Source organism: Pyxicephalus adspersus, chromosome 3 (assembly GCF_032062135.1).
Source record: "Pyxicephalus adspersus chromosome 3, UCB_Pads_2.0, whole genome shotgun sequence".
NCBI lineage: Eukaryota > Metazoa > Chordata > Amphibia > Anura > Pyxicephalidae > Pyxicephalus > Pyxicephalus adspersus.
The window spans coordinates 93,003,396-93,027,738 of NC_092860.1; the positions used below are offsets into that span (position 1 = coordinate 93,003,396).

At 35.6% G+C, this 24,343-nt stretch overlaps 1 long non-coding RNA gene across 1 annotated transcript in view; it reads right to left on the bottom strand.

The window, feature by feature from the left end:
* Positions 1-1,315: 1,315 nt before the first annotated feature.
* Positions 1,316-24,343, bottom strand: part of LOC140327767 (uncharacterized) — a 52,689-nt gene continuing 29,661 nt past the window's right edge. The window contains exons 3-5 of the long non-coding RNA XR_011920111.1: positions 20,008-20,207; positions 10,325-10,422; positions 1,316-2,047 (exon numbers count right to left, since the gene is read on the bottom strand). This is a non-coding gene — a long non-coding RNA (uncharacterized lncRNA). The remainder of the gene's footprint in view (positions 2,048-10,324; positions 10,423-20,007; positions 20,208-24,343) is intronic.

Here is a 24,343-nt window from a genome sequence, read left to right on the forward strand (position 1 = left end):
AGCGGGAGGCAAAAGACACAAGAGGAAGGAAGAAATATTATGTCTCCATCTGCATTTCCCTTTCTGTCGATCTTTGTGTAAACTCCAGAATGCAGCTTTATGAGACACTTGGGAATAACTGCATTGCTAGAACTGCATTAGTTATTTATTCACCATGGTGAAGAATAAGAGTCAAGTTTTCGGAGTAAAACAGTGATTAAATGGCTATTAAAGTATATGATCTGAACATTTGGTGCCACTGGCATATTCCCTTTGTAGAAAGAATAGAACTTCTACTAAAACTACAAGATATTACCTTTACTAATGCCCTTTCGTTTGTGAGGCCAATGAAAGTTTTGAAATGCCGTGAACATGTTTCTTGGATGAATAAGTGAAAACATTCCAAACATATTGGAGGATAGTTTATGAAAACTGGGCATAAGGAACATTTTTTTGTGAACCCTTAGCAAACTATCAGGTTTCCTTGTTTATGTGTTCTTAAACAAAATCTGGAATTTGATTTGGAGGAATGAGAATCCCAGACATTTTTTCATACTGTCTGTAGTTCATAATAGTTCATAATCATATCTTTAAATATAAAACAACAATGAAGCAATATACTAAACTAAACTACTAAAGGCTTTAGGAATGTTCACGCCAAAAATTGTGGGCATGTTAATTTTAATTATCTAATCATGTGCAGCTGGGACTTTTTTCACATTTGTGAATTATTGAAGTGAATATTTACACATTTTTGTGTGAGCATGCTCGGATCAATGACTGTTTTTTTTTCACTACTCTCTTTGATTATATCCATGAGACTTGGTAGATTTGGAAATATACATTAGTTATCTATTTGCAGGTTAAATAAGATAAACTTTTAATACAATGGGTTCAATTCACAAAACTAAAACACCAAAAGGATCTTGATTGAAAAAGTCATCTTTAGTCTAAGAAAATGTAAAGGTTACAATCACTTGGCTGAATATCTTTTCATTGGTGTAAAAAGAGGTCAGTCTGGTATATGAGTGACTATTTTTTATTCCACAGTCCCAATCCTTTACTCCAGCTATTGTTTCTGACATTGCCATTTCAACACAAACACCTAAAAGGTATTTAAAGCAATCCTGTCTAGAAAGACTTTACCTGCTGGAACTAAAAGCATTTCAGATGGTGTTCACCATCTGGGGATTATAATGATCTATAGGCTTTATTGGCTGAAAATTAAGAAAAAGTAAGACATAGTTTTTGAAATTAAAAAAAAAATCCAAATTTATTCTTAACCGTACAGTGATGATGAAACAAAAATCTGACCTACAAGCTAGGGTAGTATGCATGGTTTTAACCATGATGCAGTGGGCAAGATTAATTAGGAATAGACAGATGAACACATTTAAAGAACAAAGTAGAAAATAATAAAAAAGGGAATACTTTTAATTTGAAAGAACTTACCAATTTCAAATATATTTCTGTAAACAAAAGCTTTCCATTGTGAGTGATCGCATTAGTTCTATGTGTAACTCTTGACAGACTGCCAGTACTGTTGACGTAATTTTTTTTCTTTTAGTTTCCTGCAGTGTTTATATCTCTGTCAAGCTAATGCCTGTATTCAGTAATATTTTCCTTGTATAAAGTGTAAGTTTCTTACTGTACAATTGGCTGTTGCTACCACATCATACATTGCAAATCTCTGTAGGAGTAGAATTGAACATTGAAAGCTTGCTCTCTCTTCACTGAGGATCTAACATGTGATACAAAAAAGGAATTAAAATGACTAGCCTACAACAGACCATTAAACCAAGCAAAACATGAACAGACATTATATTAGTCACATGAGTCATCTACAATGGTGCTTGTAAACTTTAAAGCTTCAAGAATCATCCATTATCGAGAAATTTGAAGGGTTGTTTGTCATAAAGCATCATGAATGGAGATTTGTAAATATACTGTAGCTCTTTGTTAGATGTCCTACTAGAATTCATCCCAAACAATTCATCTTCTTTGTGTTGACTAATTCCACATTTCTTTTTCATCTCAAAGAAAGCAGAACCTCTAGAATTTCACGTATCTGTTTACAAAGAAAAAAAATCTATAAGGTTTGCATATGGTTTGGTTTTAAGCATGATCTGTTTTATCAATATGCTAGCAATTACTATCCTCCGCAAGTGCCAGCTGCCCTGATGCAAGAAAGCATTAAAAGCAGCATATTAGACATAAGGACTTGGTGTAATCCTCCATTAATTAATCTTCTATCAGGCAGCCTCTTTTACTCTGAAGTAAATAAAGGGAGGAGAATAAAGAGGTGTCACAAATAGAAGGCAGAAAAGGTCTCATTATGAACTCAAAATGTATAAAGCATCAAAGCATAACTACTGGTAGGTAATTACTTAGAGGGAAATGAGAGCTGGAAATCATGACTTGATCTGGTACAAATTCTGATACACAATAACCATCCTCATTTATTTTTGTTTTGAAAAGATAAAGTGCATTTTAAAGGATCAATAGATAGATAGATAGATAGATAGATAGATAGATAGATAGATAGATAGATGGATTTGATAGGCAGATTGAATAATAGATAATATAACAAATATATGATCAATACATTTTAGAAACTACACCAAGCTACATTTAAGGTTATTTATTGTCTAAATTCATAATTTGCATACACAGAATATACCTTGCTAGAAATTTTTAACCACTGCCCAAGTAATGAATTACAGTGGTATAAGTAATCAGCTCATGTGTATAAAAAGCTCTTTTGATTCAGTTTAAAAATAGTAAAAATATGGTGTAACTACCCACCCATGTCTGCTGGGTAATTTTGAATATCTGAAAGGTGAATTGCATGCTGACTGTATGTATATCTTACAGATACTATAATAGAGAGGTATACCCTTGTCTCTAGATTTTGATTGTTGTAAATTCTAAAGTTTGTAAAGAAATATATTAAGAGCAGAAAAAAATACATAAAATAACAATCACAGAAAAATACTTAAAATATTCCATATAAAAAACAAAAGAACATATCCATAAAAGATAATATCTGTTTACCATTTTTTGCTGTTGGAGCTGTTCAATAATTACATTTTAAACGGGGATGTTAGGCTGAATGGAATTAAATGAACTTTTACTGGTCCTACTGCAGTCTATGTAAAATGAACAAAAAACCCATAAAAATCTGGATATCGTGTGCTAATAAACATATGTTATAATGTCCCAACATGTAAACCTTAGCAGGTGTTAACTGATGTGTTAGTGGTTGTCACATATGCTGATCTCTATAAGAAAACCCAATAGCAAAGATCTTCTTACATGCAGAAAACCTAACCGAATGGCACGAAACTATTCAGTGAAGCCATAAGCAAGTCATTTTACACCTCCAACTATATTTCTCATTTTGTAATCTGTTTATTATGTGTTAGTAATTGTGGATAAACCTGTCATAATTCATGTCTTTTGCTGAAAAATGTTGCTGTGTCTGAGGATTTCTCACTGCTCGACAACTGCTGGAGTATATGCTAAGTCTCCTTTGTATTTTTTTTAAAATGAATGTAGTCTGCTCTAAACGGATATCCCCTGCAGTGCATTTGCCATTATCCTAATACAACATATGCTGACATCAGCAACATGGAAGCAGAACAAATGAGGTCTCATGCATTGGCTTAACTTCCCACTGGAGTAACGTATTGTTACCAATATTATTTTCCTAATGCAATCAAGTTGTTCTCTGAAAACTCAAAAGTGACTAACTGAACATGCTGTGCAAACTTTTGTGTAAAGGAAGCTTTTCAAGATCTGTCCAGCTGTTATATGGGTATTAGTTGTTACTTTTTGAAGTGAAGAATAGGACAAGTGTTCTTTACAATTCATTGCTAAAATCTATCTATCTATCTATCTATCTATCTATCTATCTATCTATCTATCATCTATCTATCTATCTATCTATCTATCTATCTATCTATCTATCNNCTATCTATCTATCTATCTATCTATCTATCTATCTATCTATCTATCATCTATCTATCTATTACAATAAATGAGGAAATAATTGATTCTAACAAAGGAGAACCATATAGGCCTTACTAGTTCCTTCCCATATTATAAAGTTCAAAGGTTATCTTTTCTGTTGTGCATGTTCTGTACACTCTGTCTTTTTGCTCTTTGATATTTCATGGAAGGGAGAAGTCATACTGCAACATGCTTTCACTTCTATTGACTAATCATTAAAATATTCAAGCAAAATACTTTTTTTCAAATGCCAGATCCATTACAGGCACCACAATAGTGAGTGTTTTAGATATTTAACATTTCCCCATTTTTTCCCTGACTGCTGATAGAAATGGTGATCAGCTTTGACTTAATTATGTGATTATGAATTAATTATAGCTTAAAAAATGTAACACCACTAAATAATTAAACTTGGGTTGTCTGTCAAAAAAAAAGAAAAAAAGAGTGAATCTACTAAAACAAGAACGATTAAAAAAAAAGAAATGTGTTGATCTGGTAATCATAATGTTACTCCTAATATGAAAAAGGAACGTTTGTAACTTTCTGAAACTTGTAATAATTTGTAATAAATAGGAGGGTATGACATGAACAATTATGTAAAAACAGTAACAACTGGTAACTTTGTATCATTCTTACTTTGGGCCTGATGTATTAAAGCTCTCCAAGGCTGCAGAGTATACAGTTTCATCAATGAAGCTGGGTGATCCAGCAAACCTGGAATTGAGTTCTTCAAAGCCATTTGTTATTTGCTAGCTTTTTTTCAGTTCTGGACCAGATCCACTCCAGGTTTGCTGGATCTCCCAGTTTTACTGATGAAATTGTTGCCTTGGAGAGCTTTAATAATCAGGCCCTTCCTATCTTTATTATCTATCCACTTGATGTACATTATATGAGTTTATACTTGTTATGACTCTGGCTTCTGGTCTCCTGCTTGGTGCGTCGGTTCTAGTGACATCCAGCAAACTTGCAAACAATGCTGGGTGGAGTGATCTCCTGCCACAAAATGCCTGGGTAGTTCTGGTGTTAGGTTCATTGAGCAGAGCCATTAGTACTAGAACAGTGGTGTGCCTTCAGGTAGGTTAACTACCAATTATCTCTTTTGTTCCCACTGACCATCAATGTAAGTATGTAACTAACTACCAATACCACTTAAACCCTGACTAATAATGTAAGGGGTTACTTCACCTCTCACCACTAATGTAAAGTGTAAGTTCACCACTTACAGCCAATGTCAAAGAGTACTGCAATAACCACCATTGTATGGTACCCTTTTCTCCACCAACCTGTAATGTAGTGGGCACAATGGTGACTACCAATGTGAGGTAGCACTTCCCATCTAAACTCTAGTGTAAGGAGGCACTATACTGTCAACGCAAGCATGCACTTCTGCAAAAACCACCAATGTTAAGGTCACATCTCCACTTACCAGATTTATGAGGAGCATTGTATGCCACACTTGGGGAGACAGGGCCACTAGGAGGGGCTACTGCTTGCACAAAAGTGGTGTGAGTGCTGAAAAGGGCCAAGACGCTAAGCAGTAACAATGTTTTCGCCAGGGCCTATCCCTGGGCACACAAGGGTGGGCAGGATGATACACATTATCAAATCACTAGGCAGAAGAGTCATCAAGGAAGGCCGAGGTTGAGGCAGGCAGCAAGCAAGAGAGGTCAGGTCACAAGCCAGGGGTCAAATACCAGGGATCCAGGAAATAGACACCAGTGACACAGGGGCCACTGCAGACACAGGGAACACAGGAGACACTGGAAGCAACAGGAGGCACAGATGACAACAGAGCTGGACAGGGTAAGCACTGAATGAACCAACAAGTGTACAGAAACTGCTCAGCAGAGGTAGGGGGCTTGGCACTAGTGGAAACACATTGCACAAATGCTGAGTGCTGTGTCTGAGCTAGCAAAATAGCCAGGGATGATTGGCCGACAGGATGGGCGAAACTGATAAAGCTTAGGAGTGTAGGCACCCCAGGGTCAGAACTGCCCGCATGTGCAGGAGAGAGGTGCCTGAGTATTAGTGAGGATGTGTGACAAAGAGGATGTGTGACAATGTAAGCTTTGTTTAAAAAAGTCCTTACTGTTTCTTTATGTGGGTTGTGCTGCACATTAGGTACTTCTACCAGTAAATCCATTGTTCTAATTTTTGTTTAATAACTTTTTAAAAATATATATACTTTGTATTTCATGGCCTACATTACTAAAATGGATGTGAAGTATAACATATAGTCACATGCAGGGAAATAATGTTGGTATAACCACGGTATAAAATTGTGTAAAAATAACAGAATTCTCTCTTGTAGTTCTTACCACAGACATTAAAGTGTTTATGTCCTGAGAGAAATATGAAGGCTGGACTGCTGCCCTATCCTTCTGAAAAAAAGCATTTAATGGCTAGCATGCTAATGCTTTGGCTTCATTGATCAGGAACCAATATTAAGTTAACTGATTTTTTTTTCTGAGCTTCACTTGTAGCATGCATGCTCAGAGTCTGCAATTCAGAAGTTATAAAGTTGGACAAGTGGCTAACCAACAATTTTATTAGAAGTCTGTCAATAGAAATATATATATTTTTTCATCAAAAAGAGATTAAAGAAGTTAGAATTTGCTGACAAAACATAGGGATGTAACATAACTTCCTGGCGTGCATTTGATCTAGTGACACCTATACAAACTAAGGTAAAATGGTAAATAATCTCCTGTCGGAGTCTAGGAAAAATTAGAGGCTGCCATCTTATATCAGAAACACCATCTGAAGGAGCCAAGTTGTTTTAAGGAACACTTGAAACGTCAGAAATGTTCCCCATTGCACCCTATATCTCTCATGGCAACAAGACCTGAAGTCTTTAGCTGACTTTTCATACATTGGTTTGTGGTTTGAACACGTAACCTGTAACTGTGACTCCATAACTGGAAGTAGTACATGCGTATGGGTAACTCTTCTGGATAATATGTGTAGTAGACAGCTTTATAAAGGTTCCTGATAATTTGTAAATCACAAATGTTTTATGGCAATATAGTTATAGTTCAGTTCTCACACTTCTCCATTACCACAAAATGTTCCAAGCAAAACTGAATGCTATCTCATTTCTGTTCATATTTGATGCTGTGTTAAAACTGGAAGTTTGTGTTTAATGCACAGCTGTCTAAGAGCTTGAGCAATTACAATTTTTTGACAGGTAACCTCCAAACTATAAATGATACAAAGTAGCACATAAACGTAAATTGCTAAAAGAAGTAAATAGCATTATACCGCTATAGAATCGGCCTGATTCGTATGAATATAATCCCTCCAGCGTGACTAACTCTTTCACAGAAACTTGCTTCATTCATCACCCTTTCTAGTCCTTTAAAATGCATAGCTGTAGTGTGCATAAAAGAAAAGTAGTTTTAGTAAATATTTTAAATAACATATGAAAATTTATTGCCAGGCCTTTAAAATTATGCGTAAAAGATAAAGCTATCATCATTTGTCACAGCACTATGTATGAAAGAGATCTGGCTCTCATTCTCAGTTTCCATACCATTGTTACTACCATAAATGTTGGTATTGGGGTAACCAGATCAGCATTTGCTTCAAGAAAAAAAAATGAGAGTTGATTTTTACACTGGGTGCTGCTCAGGGCTAGGCCCCACATGACAGATTTATGGCCTTCTATGGAGCTGCTGTGGTATGATGGAAATGGCAGGTGTGATATAATACAAAGTCAATTTCTGTCTCGTGGTCCTGTGTTCTGCACAGGTGCAAGAGCAGCTGGAGGTCACACTGGACATTCCATGGTAAAAGTGTTTTCACCATGGATAGTTTGTGTATCATTTTTTATCTTCTCTTTATTTTTAATATTACTTCACATAGTTGTAACATTTGTAGAGGCTATTCAAAGCCTTTTTAAAGGACAGAGCCAGAAGGAACATTGTAACTGAAAATTCAAAGCCATACACATCACTTCCAATGTGACCTTTGTATAGCTGCCAAGTGTCCATGATATCCAGTGACAGACTTTTTTCCAGCTTGTAAATATAAAATAGTTTGCCTATGACAATGTTTGTTTTTCAATCATCTAGACCATGCTTTTTCCATTTTACTAAATGCAGTTTAATGACCTCTTATTGTTTATGTTTATTGCAACATAGCTGCCCCCCTTACCTAAAAAAAATCACATTGTGTTATTATAGAAGAATTGTGTTCTAAAGCATTGTATCACATATGTAACTCAGTAACATCAAATTATTATTGACTTATAAGGAGCCATCATCCTCCATGGTGCAGTACAAAGAAACTGACAAGGATACCTTGTACAGAAGTGGAAAACCACATACATGTGACAATGAGTAATACAGTTAGTGTATATCAAAACATACAACAATTACAACAACCAACAGGGGCAATACTCTTGCAGGTTTACAATCTAAAAAGTTAGGGAGGAGATGTCAATAATTTTATACTTCTATACTAAATTCTTCTACTTTATTTTTGCCTTGGGGGTTATGCCAGTAACACACCGAGGGTGCCATTGCCCATTTGTTGTACTGTATCACTGGAGGAGCATTATTGTCACCCTAGAAGAGGCAACAACAGATAGAACACACATTCCTTTCTTTATCCCCATATCATAGGAGGAGATGTTCTGTAATATATATATATATATATATATATATCATATACTGTTGAGTACACAGAATAGTTGTGGATCTGCCAGGATCAACAGATTTTATAAGCACTTATTAAGCAGTTACAGTAAACATTTTCAATTGTATATTTTACCAAAACAAATTTTTCAGATAAGAGAATATTATGGTTAGGATTTACACTTTAAGAGTTTCTGATAGATCCATTCACAATAGTGCATAACACTAGAGGTGCTCAGATCAGTAAAATTCAGAATTGGTGTTTTTTTTTTTTTAAGAACCATACCATGGTGTCAACGACAGATGCAGAAGGGCTCTACCAATCTGGCCGCTGGGTAATGCAAGCTGTGAGTCAGAATGTCAGGTAATGTCCAATCAGAACTTAGATTGTTCAGTTTTTGCGTTTTAATCTCAGGTTGTATGTGTCCTGATGAAAATTGACTCCAATCGGAACTATATGACTATGCTCTGGGCTTTATGACTATGTTTCAGTGCAATTAGAATAATCAGCGTACAATTCACTTTACATTTCCTTTGCTAGGTGAATACTCTGTCATTTAATGTCTTAATACAAAGCAATAGCAGTTACTTGTTTTTTAATCATATTCAGTGTAGTTCTTACTTCTCTAAGTGACACTCGTAATTTTATCTATTATCCCACAGTAGCCCCCAGCGTTAAATGTTTGTGAATAAAATAATCTCTAATTAATGATAATTACTAAATCAGTCATACTAAAACAGCTCTGGTTTTGTCAAAGTTATTTTTTTCTAGTGAAGTTACTAAAATCTAGAACTGTTCTGGCAAAACTTGACAACTGTGCAGTAGGTAAGAACGCTGATCCTAGCAAATCATCATAGCTAAGTAGCAAATTATACTTGTTATCTCTGCGTCTTAACTGCAAAGCACTTAAAAGATGAACATAAAGGCTAAATGGATAACTCCCTCATAGATCCTGACATACTGTAGCATTATATCCAAATTACCATCAGCCCTTTTAAAATATAGATCTGACGAGTGGTGCTTTCATAGAGCTCAGTGGAAGCAGACACTTTATGAATATTGCTCATCTGGCAGGCCTCCAGCTCAAGCACTTTCACTAAATGCCCACTTAGGGAACGTAAATGAACCACTGCTTGGGAAAGTCTTACCACTATTGGCCAGCTGTAATAGGGGGCATCACAAACATTATAGAAATTCAAAATAAAAACAAAGAAAATGTAAACAATGTTACATTTGGTAGTAGTTAAGCCACAAGTGCCCCCTAAATACGTAAATTGTGCCAGGGCTTTTCCCAAACATAAAATATTTAAATTGCAGGTTGACAATCGAAAATTCGGCAACCTCGGGACCTGAGGTGGGCCAGATTTACGAAAATTCAAGATTTCTTTTCTTTATATTTACTTCCACACACAGGCCAGCCTTCCTCTTGCAGCACCGCAGACATCTGGCACAGTTCCAGGGAGCAGGCAGCAGGGACGTCTCAACGTGTATTTAGTTTAGCAAGCAAGCTAACAGCTGTTTCTGCAGAACAGCGAAATGAAAACATTAGTGGCCAAACGGTGTAATGCAGCCCCTGTATTGAAAATGTGATTTGAAACTCATGCCGGGAAGCTGAAGGACCTGGGTTATCGATGGCGGGGTTTTCGATTGTCAACCTGTATACCAAAACACAAAAACAAAAATTACAAAAACTTACTAGATTTTTTAGATTTGGTGGATGCATTTGTTTTCTTTTTCAGATGAAGAACTTTTTCAGCAGCAGATACCTGTTGATCATCTCAAGAGGGCAGTGAGCTGAAAATACAGCAAAAACAAAGATATCTTTTTGTGCAAACTACTAATACCATCAACTAGTTTGTATGAGACTGGTCAGTAAAAACCAGTGGGCTCATCTTTTTGTTACTCTTCCCCCCTTCTTCTATCAGCATGCTTCTTGCACTGTAACACACTTGATTGGCTCGACTTGATTACAAATTCAGGTGTTGCATATAGAATATATGTTTAACACTGGAAACAATATTACAGAGCTGTATTATTTTGTGTCTTTTATTTCTACCTGTATATCAGTTATAAATAAAATGATACAAATATTTTGCCTATATGTTTCCCTATATTAAATGTTTTGTTTTTTTTTAAATATTTTTATTGAAAGACAGTAAACAAGGACACATGAATATAGTTTTGTATATATCTAATTTGAAATCTACTATGTTTGTGTAGTACGGCAGATCTGGGTCTTAAACCATTGTCCAGGTTACCCCTAATAAACAAGAACGTACATCCATTTTTTCCTTATTACTTCTGCTAGGCACTTTACCCCCATAAAGCTGCGATCAATGTAGGACAGATATAAAGTGAATGATCATGTGATTTACCAGCTGTCACCTGTCCTAAAAAAAATCATCTGTATATGAAGCAATCATCCAAAGCCTTACATTTTCATTTTTGACTCAAAGAGTTCCTAATCCCCCATTGTTGCCCTAAAGCCCTTGAAGTAAACTAAGCAGATTCCTTCAATTTGTTTATATTAATTCACAAAATGAAAAAGTTGTGAAAAGAGGTCTGAAGAAGATGAAAGTGTCAGCTTTTACTTTTATGGATTTGCGCTTTATGAGCCCTGATTTGTTAATGTTTCCTAGGGGGCTATTGTAGATGAGCCTATTGCACAGGTGGCCCTGTGCAATTTATTGATACAATAGCTGGACATGAAAAAGAAGAGACACAAGCTTTTCAAACACATGGATCGCAGCTGGTTGCAGCCATTTAAACAGCAGACATAACTTTTCCATGACAGAGAGGAGTTCCAAGTCACAGGAAGCACTTTGCATCCCCTTTACCCTTCTGTGCTTCACTTCTTTCTCCATGTTCCTTTTTGAACACTCTGTACTAGCACACTTTTTATGGCCACTCTGTCAAACTCCTAAATGTACATTTTTATCTTCCATAATTCATTCATCACCCGCAGCCTCTCCAATGAACATCTGCGGAATCGGTTAAACTACATAAAACCCAACTGAAACACAGTAAGATATTTCATTTTCTGATGAAAAGTTCTCGACATCATTTGAGCTCAGGGAGCTTGATACAAAAGAATGATTATTCAGAGAGTCTCAGAATTACGGTATGTAAAATATTGTCATAAACATTCACTAAACACATCTGCTGTGTAACAGCCAATGATCATTGTTTTATAAAATATGGGTGCATTGCAAATAGATCTGGATCATATATAGAGAGTTATATGGGCGGAGGTGGGGGAGATATACCGACAGATTGTGGATGTAAAATAAATCATAAAGTGCCATATACAGTTATACCTCAAATTATTTTACATATGGTTACAATGTGTCTCTAGAGAGCAATGCTTAAGTGAGCATTTTTCATATTTGCTTCTATTGGTAGAAATACTATTGGTTATTTCTTCTCTGGGTGGGTAAAATGTGTTCTCAGGAAACAACTGCAATTATTGAAAAAAATCATTATTTTTAATGAAAGTTGATCTATAGTCAATGGAAAAAGTGTCATTTATGATGCATTAACACCATTATTGTAGGTTTTTCTTCAGTTCTTCCTGTACTGTAGTTTTTTACCTGTTGATCCAACTAGTAGATCAAGTACACTTCTTTTAACAGTGTGAATCATAGTGAAATCACACAACAAGGTAGTCTTAGGATGGATATGTAGTTTTTATAGGATTTAACTCCATCTCCAATTAACATTTTAAAGTTTTAAAGTTTAAGGTCACTATACCATTTTGTTATTTTTTTTTTGGGGGGGGGGGGGCATGGATGGTTTAAGTCATGTATAAATGCTGTTTTAGGCACCCTGATTGGTGTTATATGGTTCCTTACAGAAAGTGGGTACTGTAACTCTAGAATTAGGACACTCTCTTAAAATGTGGAAGGCTGACCTGTCTCCTCCTGATCGGTCAGTGTAAACTGCAAGAGATTGGTCTAGTATTAAACCGAACCCCTTGTACTGCCCCATTCTGCCTAGTACAAGTAACGAGTGCTTTGATTACAGAGAATGAGCACTGATAATACCACATTAAGGTTCCCATGCAAACTTGCAATCTACACCATCTGTACTTTGTGAATATTGCTTAGTCAGAGGATGTCAGCTTTTACAATCTGCTAAAACTACATTAACACTGTGCACATTTTTACTGGTATTTTGTTTTGCTTGTTACTATGCGTATTATTCAGAAATACTATATCCTAGTAACTCAATACAACAACTTTGCATTTCAACATCAGAAATTTTAAGTAAATAATTTATCCGAAACTTGGTACTTTTTGGTTTTCTCTGTGTGGGTCAAAAGTATGTTGGAAATGCAGACCTATATTTATTAATTGCAACAGGAATGTTACTGATAGTGGCTGCACACATTGTGGAAAAAAACATATTTTGAGTCTGTTAACCTTTTGCCTTCTGTCTATAATAGCTTTATTTATAGAAGGCCTGGCTCCAATGGCTTAAACATTCAAAGGGTGTGATGATTTCAGAAATTACATAATAAAATTCATAATCAAATGGCTTGTTAAAATAGAATTTGCATTTGAATAGTGCTTTTTTTTAGGGATTCAAAGCACCAACCTTTTCTTTTCCAGGAAGAGATGAGGCACAGTGATATCACCGGAACCTCCAGGAAGTAGATGAATCCACTACCTATACCTACCTACCGACATTTATTAATAGCCTATTTTAGTAATCACATGAGCTGGAAGACCGTTTTGCAATAGCTGGTATTCAGAAATGGCGGAGTAAGTATGTCTGTTTTACAGTGTTAATTCAACAATAAGTTGAATTAATAAATAGTGACTGCCATTGTTTGTGTGTCAAGCAAGAATCCCGCACATCATCTGCAACTCAAAATGTGTTAAGCTACGGAACCGGTCAGATAATACAAGCCAGAAACTAATGGTATAATAATGGAAAATATGCCCACTGTGCATTTCTATGGAGGAAAGCACAGCAGGGTGCCACTTGCTCATCCAATTCCCTCTCTATAGAACAGAATGGTGCTGTGTGTTCATCTGTCATTAGAAAGGAAAGATCATTTCCAGCGGCAATCCTCTGACGTCCATCCAATGTCTGACGAGGCTTTAGCAAAAATCTTCTTCATTCACGTATATCTGCATTTATGTTCACTGAATAACTGTTTGCATCATAGCATAGGCAGCACTGCTTATCTTTCAGCCTTGCAATAATCTCCTTATCTGTTCTTTACTTTATCAGCAATTCTTTATCAGAGTAATTGAATTTGTCTTGTAAGTTAAATAACTATATTTTTCTGCAATTATTTTCCACCTGTCTTATCATTTACTAAGAATCCTTGTGTCTGTCTGTGTTTCCTCCCACAATACATGTAGGTTGTGAGCTGCCTACATCAGTGCGTGTCTGTGCGTATGTGACCCTATAGAAACACCAATATACAGAACTAAGCAATTTAAACAGCATGAACACATGAAAAACAATATAAGTAAAAGTATCAATAAAATATTAAAAACAATTGACATCACCATCATCAATATATGGAAAAACAATATTAGGACATATTTACAGCACACCTTTGACATTTCTGTACATTGTACAAATTATTTTATACAGCATACTATTATTATTATTATTGTTATTAATAAACAGAATTTATATAGCACCAACATATTACGCAGTGCTGTACATGAAATAAGGGTTGCAAATGACAGACAGATGCAGAGTGTGACACAGGAGGAGGAGAGGACCCTGTCCTGAAGAGCTTACAATCTAGGAGGTGAGGGAAGTAACACACAACAGGAGGGGAGATATGTAGTGGTGGGAAATAGTGAGGGTTTCAAAAGACAGAAGTTGGGTTTTGAGTATTTTGAGCAGAAAGTAGGAGCAAGCCGAATAGGACGAGGAGGACCATTCCAGAGACTTGGGGCAACTCTAGAGAAGTCTTGTATCCATGCGTGTGATGAGGTTATGAGTGAGGAAGTCATAGTAGGTAATTGGAAGAGCGGAGAGAGCCGGCTGGGGGAATTTTTTTTACCAGGTCAGAAATGTAAGAGGGACAATAACTGTGTAGGGATTTGAAGGCAAAGCACAGGAGCTTGAATTTGATTCTAAGCTGAAAAGGAAGCCAATGAAGAAAACTACAAAGAGATGCAGCAGAAGAGGAGCGGAGGGAAGGATGGATGAGACTGGCTGCAGCAATCATAATAGATTGTAGAGGAGAGAGTCGGGTTAGTGGAATACCAGAGAGGAGGAGGTTACAGTAGTCCAGACGGGAGATGATAAGAGCATGTACAAGGAGTTTGGTGGTCTCAGGGGACAGGTAGGGGCGGATTTTGGCGATGTTGCGTAGGTGAAAGTGACAGGACCTGGAAATGTTCTGAATATGGGGGGTAAATGAGAGGGCAAAATCAAAGGTGACACCAAGACAACATGCCTGAGGGGAGGGCCGAATAACAGTGTTTTTAACAGTTAGAAATATATAATTTAGCTTATAATGGGTAGCTGGATATTTTAAGTAAGCAAATAAATTTCCAGTTTCCATGCCCTGTTTGTGTTATACAGTTCCTCATTCAAAGTATGTCAAACACACAACCAAACTATCAGCTCAATGTTTTCTTCTCATGCCTATGTGCAAGAACTTCCACTTTAAAGAAGTTACATTTGGGCACGGTATGAATACAGTACACCAGATGTGGAAAGGTGTTTTTGAGGTAAATTACCATAAAGATGATGTGGAATTAGGAAAACCAAAATCAATTGACTTCAGTGAAAATCTCATCCATATTGGTACAAGTATATAATGATCTTTCTAATGAATGGAATTTATTGTCAGCTAGACAAAGGGGTAATAGGAAGATTCTGAATGGAAGGCTGTGGCCAGTATAGATCTCCAGAAGGAAGTTGATCTGATATGTTTATGTAACTAAATTTGTCCAGTACATATTTTGAAATGAAATGTTTTAAATCTTACTAGTGTTTATTTTACAGAAGTTCATAAGTGGCTTTTTATACTAATCAGCCTTAGAGGAACCCACATATTTTTTCTTTTGATTCTTCCCTGCTTTTTTCCTTTCTTTAGGGTCTGGTTCTTGTGTCATATGCCTGCAGAGAAAATTGGGGCCTTCATACTCCTATACATCCTGTAATTGGTACTTCCACTCAATAAACTTCTTATCCACCCTCCACTTTAGTTGCGGCATTATATTTACATTACAAACGGAATGATAGAATGATACAATTTTTTTAGTTATATTTTGGTAGTGTGGTACTACAGCCTGTAAACCAAGATCCATGACTAATTTCCTGTAATAAATGGTTTATATTTATTAATGTTGACTTATGAGTGTAATCTCTCAATCCTTCTTGTTTAGTTTGTGATCCCATGTTTGTGTAATGAAAACCATTACCATCAATATTATTTATTATATTATCAGTTGGTTGTGAATCACTGGAGGTACCAAAAATAGTTGGAAATGGAAAAACTTCAACATTTGAGGAAAATATCCTTACTCCAGTGTTAGCTGCTGCTAGCTGCTAGGGAGACCTTATTAATGGCCTGGTAACTAGCTTGATAACTAGTTGGAAAAACAAGGCGTCACTGTCTTGCACCTACTTAGGATAATATTATTATTACACAGTATTTATATAGTGCCGACATATTACGCAGCATTTTAAAAAGTCCATTGTCATGTCACTTTTCATCTTTTAGTGTATTCTGAAAGAGGGCTATACATTCAAAGCTGCTGAATGTTCTTCCTGCGTGTTCTAGCAATTTTATCTGTACAAGTTCCTGACAGTAACAGGATCACAAATGTGACATCAGCCTTATGGTCCCAAGGAAGGGCCTTTTTGAGGCAGGAAGATTGTGAGGGTATATGAATTCCAGGGTGGGATTGTGCAGGCACAATATTTTTAGGTATATGTTAATGTGTTAATGCATATTGGAAACTGTAGTGGTTGTAAAAATGACTAACTAAAGTATGGGGAACATTTTATAAATGCAAATTACTATACTGCTTTTTCTTTTACTTTTTTTTTTTTTTTTTGCTCAGAGTGAAGGTTGGTATTTATGTTTCTAGCTTGTCTCTCACAGTAGTCAGTGTTACTGATTGTACTAATTTCCAAAAAGTAAATGGAACTGAGATCAAACATGCCATGAGCACATGAAAGACACCTATGTTTGGACTCCATTTGCTACCATAACACATGAATTTTTGAAAACTGAGAATAGTGGAGGCCTTTAAAGCTTAAGTTGGTAAATTACGTTTCATAGTAGATATGTAAGTCCTGAATAAAACATACAAATTGTTATCCCCCATCGTTTGTATATGGATGCACTTAAACAACTCTTAAAATGGACCCTGTGTTCCAAACTGAACTATCTATTACGAGGAAAACAAAGTTGTCTCTACAGTATGAATAATGAGTTTGTGCCTGATGAGAGGCATGTATGCCAAGTCTGCTCTATTAATCTGCCCTGTCTTTTTACAGATGTATGACCCTTTCTGCTCCGTACAACAGAATTAATTGTTCGGCTTGAAGGAAAGGTAAGATAATACGCAACGCACAGGATTTAAATTATTCCAGTCATACACTTAGTACATGTCAAGGAATAATACAGATGATTAAGTAGAATATGACAGTAACAGATATAGTTTAAAAAATATGCAATCATGGAGTAATCAGGAAAACAGGCACAGAGTAGGTAATTAATAACAGAAAAGCAATGCTGTTACAGATGCAAAACAATATCATACTTCTTAAGTGTTTCAGGGGACATCAGGTCAGCAAAGGTTGGGAATATGTTCTAGGAAAGATCAATGTCCTATACAGGTCATCTAAGGGACTGTGAGTCACACTTTTGTCCAAACTAGATGTCATTAATGTTTGGGAGATTATAACTTTAATATAAAAAGTCTCACCTAATTTACCCAGATATGTGCCACTTGAAAACTGCATGCATGGCTGAGGAGAATGGCAATAGAATGGGAAATACAATAAAGAAAACACTACTAATACTGTATTTGTGCTGATTTATTGCTTCTACATAAATGCAGCTTACCCCATAGGAAACTATAATTTATTGCTTAGTTACTGATGCCAATATTCCATGTCTGGTCACCAGCATCTCCTTCCAATATGTTTCCTAGCTGAAATAGTTGATATAGGTTGCAGAATAGTACTCCTGAATATGGAGTTTAATGTGCAATGCTATTTGAGCATGTGGAATACTTAAAGAGAGTTTTAAAATTCATTACCTTTCTCCCTATTTAAAGCTGAGAACATGCATGGAGAAGGTAAACAAGTCCAATAGAGTGCAAATACATCTCTCCTGCTCTTTCCTGCCGACAGATCATCAACTACATACTGTATCTTACCCATGTAGATGAGTCCTTCAAGTTCTGCAATGTCTCATTATGGTACTTATGTCCTTGCTAGGGCAGAATATGGCACCTTGTTTTACCAGTTCACTCTAGAGAATAGAGCATTTTACAGCCATTTGCATCAGAAATGTTCAATCGTATATTCCCTGCAGGCATTCCAGGTGCAGTATATTCTAGCAGAAAGCTAAATAGGTACAGTTAGAGTTGTCAATTGTAGTTAAAGTTATCTAAGACTGCATTCGAGCCTTTGCATTTTGGTGCTTTGTGCTGACCAGAAAAAGGCCATCACCACATTTTAAAGAAGCTCATTAAGGTGTTATTTGCTAGATGTGCCTAAAGCAGAACCCCAGCCACAAATAACAAGAAACTAATCAATAGCTTTATAAAAGATTTATAAATAAAAACTTTTGTTGCAGTAGTAACCTTCAGTCCAGAACTGACCTCAGCAATAATTTATTTTCACCAAAAGAAGTTTGATGGCCATCATCATTCAACCACTTCATCTGATCCATAGTAGTCATGGTCCCACTCTAGCCTATGAATGAGCAGTAAAAATAGAAAAGCCGTAGTGATTAGCTCATATTTTTGTTACTTTGAAATTTCTTTCTATAAACATATGCCTTGTACATTAGTTATTAGGTGCTTTTCCAGTTACAATCTGATGTACAGAGATTGCAAGAAAGGTGGTATTTATAAGATATTGATATGATTTGTATAAAAAAACACTTTCTGGTGCACATTTATTTGTGTCTTATATTTCTGCCTAGATTTAGGCGCAAATACTTCCTTTTTTCTTCAGTGGCCAAAGTATTAAAACCAATGGTTTATATCATGAAATGGCCCAAAATTATTAGCCATTATTGAACTTTTCAGGCTTGTTTGCCATTTTCAGTGTATGGTAAGATGCTATGGGATGGTTATTGGTATTCAACAGGAGTTTATAACAAGGTTATGATGATGGGGGGGAGTCAGGAGGAACCAGAATTCCTGCATTGATGGCATGTAAACAATATAAACAGCAATATCAAATTCTGCACTTTTGTATGGGTGGTGGTGTGTATCTGGCCACTCTTGGTCTAAATCACCAATATATAACAAGTTATACTATCTATTTAAATATAAAATCATAGTCACTAGGTATATTAGGAGTTAAGGCTTGGTATCTGGAAAGCTCAGGTTTTCTAAATAGCAGAAATTAACGTACTAACATTTTCACTACAAGAAATAGGAACACTATGTCCTGAAAATACTATTATATCACTTATAGGCATAAGTCTTCAAAACAAACTGCAAAGTGTTCCATATTTAGTGAATGTAGGGCAGCATGGTGGCTCAGAGGTTAGCACTCCGGCCTTTGCAGAGGCCTAGGTCGTAGGTTCTAAACACTATCTGCATGGAGTTTGCAGGTTCCTCCTGTGTCTGCGTGGGTTTTTGCCGGGTACTCCGGTTTCCTCCCACATCCCAAAAACATGCAGTTAGGTTTATTGGCTTCCTCCTTAATTGACCTTAGACTGCACCACAAATGACTAGAGTAGGCACATTAGATTGTGAGCTCCTTTGAGGGACAGTTAGTGACACGACTATGGACTTTGTACAGGGCTGCGTAATATGATGGTGCTATATAAATACTGTGTAATAATAATGTAAATGAGAACTACTCTGATACTACTTTACTTACAGTAAATATTACTGTATACCTTAAGTATGTGTTGGGGTAAAGGATCCTTTACAACTTTACACATTTTATAGAGAATAGAGCAAAAATACTGCTATCCAGATTTATGTCTTAAAAATTGCTCTAGATAGTAACAAACTAGGGAAATTGTTTTATTATTATTTTGTTCAACTAACAGAAAAATGTCATGCAAATGGGAAGGGTAAGGAATAATGTATGTGTGTTGGATAGGAGAATACTATTTTATCAACTTTATGTTATACTGAATACAAGATCTCTATTTAAAGCGGAAGTAAACTAAAAACAAAAAAAAAATACACTTACCGTTAATCCAACAGGTCTATCAATAGCGCTGGTCCTTCCCTCGATGTGGTCCTGCGTCATCCTGGAATTCCTCTTCATCCCAGCACTGAGGTATTGCAGGCGCCGCCATCTTCTTTCTTCACTTCTGTCTTCTTCTTCAGTCTTCTTTATTCGTCACCTAATCTCGCACTGTGCAGGTGTGAGATCGGGTGACATAGGCGCTGTGAAGGGGACAAAAAAGAGAGCTGATCTCATTGCGCATGTGTGAGACTGACCTCTTCCTCTAGGAGGAAAATGCCCCTTATGTGCATGCCAGAGGGTGAAGCACTTAAAAAAAACACCAACAATTTGACCCTATAAAAAAGGGTTGTCGACCCTTCTATGTAAAGTAAAAATGTTGAGTTTAGGTATGCTCTAACAGAAATAATGGGGACATTTGCAATATGAAGCCACAAGTGCTAACACATACGTGTTTTATGTTATGTAGTGATTTGACTTTACAGTGAAAAAGGCTTCTAAACCATTGCTATGCCAGTGCTATGAGATTTGTTCAGGACTCTCCATGTTGCTAATTGTAAAGTTTATATAAAAAGGAGATTATAAAGCAATCAGCCTAGATTAATCCTCATCTTAATATAGACAAACAAAATAAGTGCTCTTAGGGAGAGATTCTGTATGCTGAATTAATCCTTTTCATTTTGTCTTTGTTGTTATATTGTAGCATGCTCCAGCTATATTTCTATCTCTAAGAAACATTATGATTAGAACATAATTTTCTATATTTAGGAATAAATAATTTAAACATACACAAAAAAATACCCAGCAATATGTTAGGTGAGGTTACTTTTAACAACATATTGATATCCACTCTCTGATTTGCTTTACTTAATACTCCTCATGATATATGTGTTTCACCTTCAACCATATTTTTCCAATAGGTATACCTACTACCCTATACACTGTATAAATGTTATTTAAAAAGAAAACCCTAACCCATTAACACTTTAAATTATAAAATAATTCCATTTAGACCTTTTTTTTTGTTACAAATCCTAAATGAAAAGTAGTCACATTTAGTGACTTGAATACTACCAGTAAATTAAATTGTAATTGCAAAACCCCATACCAGAAGTTGGGGGTGGTGTGTAGGAGGATTAGCGGGAACATTTCCAAGTCAATTTTATTTAAGTATACTATCATTAGTTAATCCTAATATATACTTAGGAAATGTAAATTTAAAAATCTACCAATTCTAGTCAATTGCAAAGCCCCTGAAAATAGCATTATCACCAATATTGTTAGTACACAAATTGAATATACAAATATACAATATGCAATAAACAAACTCTTGTCCCAAATTAAAAAAAAACTGTTATCATTGCTAACATTTTCCTAATACTACTTTAAATTGTATTTAAACAAAAAAAAAAAAATTTTTTTTTTTTTAATTTGTTTTAACATGGGACACTGTCATTGAATTACATGTAAATTTATTTAGATATACATTCCCTATATTTTAGAACATAAAGTCACATCTTTTTACAGTTACACTCTGAAATATACACTAGCTTAATTTTGCTAGATGTTGTTTGTAATATTTAAGTTGAACTGTTTTTTATGTTAAAACAAATAAATCATAAAAAGAGGACTAGACAGCCATAGCGCTAAACTATCATCCCCGCTGACGTGGGATATGATAACTGTAATCAATTTTATATACTTGGTACCTAATAAAACCCAATCAATTTGGTGCTTACGATGAAAGCTCTAAAAGGCCTTAAATGTAACAGCTGCTTAGCAGTTTAGTCATAATCAATAGCATAGAGAAAATCATCAAATGAAAGCCTGGGACATCCTTGCTATCATAACAAATGTGGTTAATTATTGCTCAGTTAAAGAGACAATCAAATGGCCATTTATGGGTGTTTCAAGTCAGCACTGGCGGTAACCATAACTCACTGATTGAGACACTTTACTGGCACTTCTGATAGCACTGTCATAGATGCTATTATTTATGCATTACACAAATGTCCTAATCAATAGCTATACAGAGACAAGAGGAATTGTGACACATATGTTTACACTTAGCGATCAGCAAACAGCCAGCTTTACAAAAGCTACTATCTGCTTCTTATCACATCCAGTGTTTTTTTCTTCTTTTCTCTTTGGTTTTAGGCAGGCTAACACTCTATTCATTGTCTGATAAGGACTTAAAAGTATTTCTGGGGCCTCAACACCACAAAACAAATATTTAAGTTGAAAAAATACAATTTATCAAGGCAAAATCAATAAGTAGGTTGATGATAACAGCAGTGATAAAATTATACATTATTTGGTGAATAAAGACTATAATACCCAAGTGTGTTGTTTCATTTCACCATGATTACCTACTCAAAATTACATTAGGACCAGTAAAATATCACCAAACTTACAGTGCATACCTTAAACAGAAATAGAATTATATAAATACACTTGTAAGCTATATAAATAAAAATATACATTTAAATAAATTACAGGGGCTGAATAAACTGTGTACAGAAACAAAGCAGTTTACAAAGTTTGTATTACATCACTGAAGCCAGATTTTCTCCTGAAACAAGCACAATCGTTCCTTCCCAAAGTGAGGAAAATCCCTCTTGTCCACAGTTGCCACCTGAGCAAGTGTCCCCATTCAATGTTTTCTTTCTTGTTTTGGTAACAATCCAAAGTTTGGATTTTTCCCGTTTCCACTTCCTTCACCTCCCAGTGGCAGTGGTCACCAAGAGACAGTAAAGCTTCCTGTAACATTAAAAACCCTAGAGGATATAATCCCTATTTTTATTATAACAACAGGGCTATCTATATAGTATCAGTAGTAACAGGAAAGTCTCTTGTTTAAAAATTCTTTCATTGACTCATTCATGAAAATGTACACTCGCAATTACCCTCACCTATAATGATTATTTAATTGCATGCACTCCATGTAGCAACTCACAGTAAGTACCCAAAATTCCTGCACTGACGTGATGTCAGTAAATTAAAATACATTTGATATTTATACATTACTGATGCTTCATCATAGATCCATTTTGCAGAAATGTTGGAACTATGCCTTTACTATAGTTTCTCACGATTTTTATGGGTGGCACAGATGCTTGTTTCATTAACAATAAAAAGCCTATACACTAATTTTTCTGTCCTCAAATGTGTAAGAGCCAGGCAGTGCAGGGATACTGTAAAACCTCAGTCCTTAAATTCTGCAATGATAAGACAGACTCCTGGGATTAACAAGCCTGTCAAGTGGAACTCTCTGAAGTGCTTATTTGTTTAGAAGGGCAGGCTAATTTGTCATGAGGGAGCTATAGAGGTGGAAACCCTCCAACACAATAAATGAAGTCTACTGAAATGTATGTTCCAGCCATGATTGTAGCAAGGAGATAAAAGCTACTCTATCACCTAGAAAATAGTATTAAAATGAAATATGTTACATGTGCTCATCATGTCACATTGTAGATCCCTTTTATTTCTTCTGGATAAAATAGTATAACCTTATCTGACAGAATATTTATTGTATTGTCATGAAGGAAAATTAGCAAAACTGCTTTGATATCCTTCTGGCCCAGTTCTAAAGAAATATATATATTTTTTTATTTATCCTATCATTTGCTAAGTATATCATATGATTTTCTAAATAAAGAGAGAAAAGCTGGCATGTTACATTGTTACAGGAGGTTAATATAAAATATCAAATAAGATCCAAATACCATTCAAAAATGGTCAAAATGGTAAACAATCTTGGAGCCTTTTATAGTTGGTATATCATTATACATAGTATGTGTATTTAGGTATTAATTTTATTTGCTTTGTTATTTGAAACGTATTTGCTGGGTTATTGCTATGTATATATATATATATATATATATATATATATATAAATATTGTGTATACTGATATTTGATTATTACATTTAATATATTTCTTTCAAATGTATGTATCTCTAGGGTAATTTGTATACAGGATTGAGGTATGTCCTATTGTCATATACCTGGAGATGGAACCTGAGATGATAGCAGCCTATACTCCTAGAGAGTAAGGACAAGGCTAGATCAGTAACTTGCAGGTAACAAACTACCAGAAATAGTTTTTACTAAAACACTTTGTGGTTCATAATAGAAGAGATGAACAAAAAAGCAAAAGTTGCAGATGGGTCAAAGAAGCCAGGCCAAGAGTGAGGCTCAAGAAGCAAGAGTTTCATGGCACGGGAATGCTGCTGATACACCAGGGCCTGGCAAGGCTGAGCCCTCGGCGGGCGCCACAATGACGGTAAGTGTACATGCACATGCAATGGGATGGTTCTTTTAGTGCATTTAATGCAGAC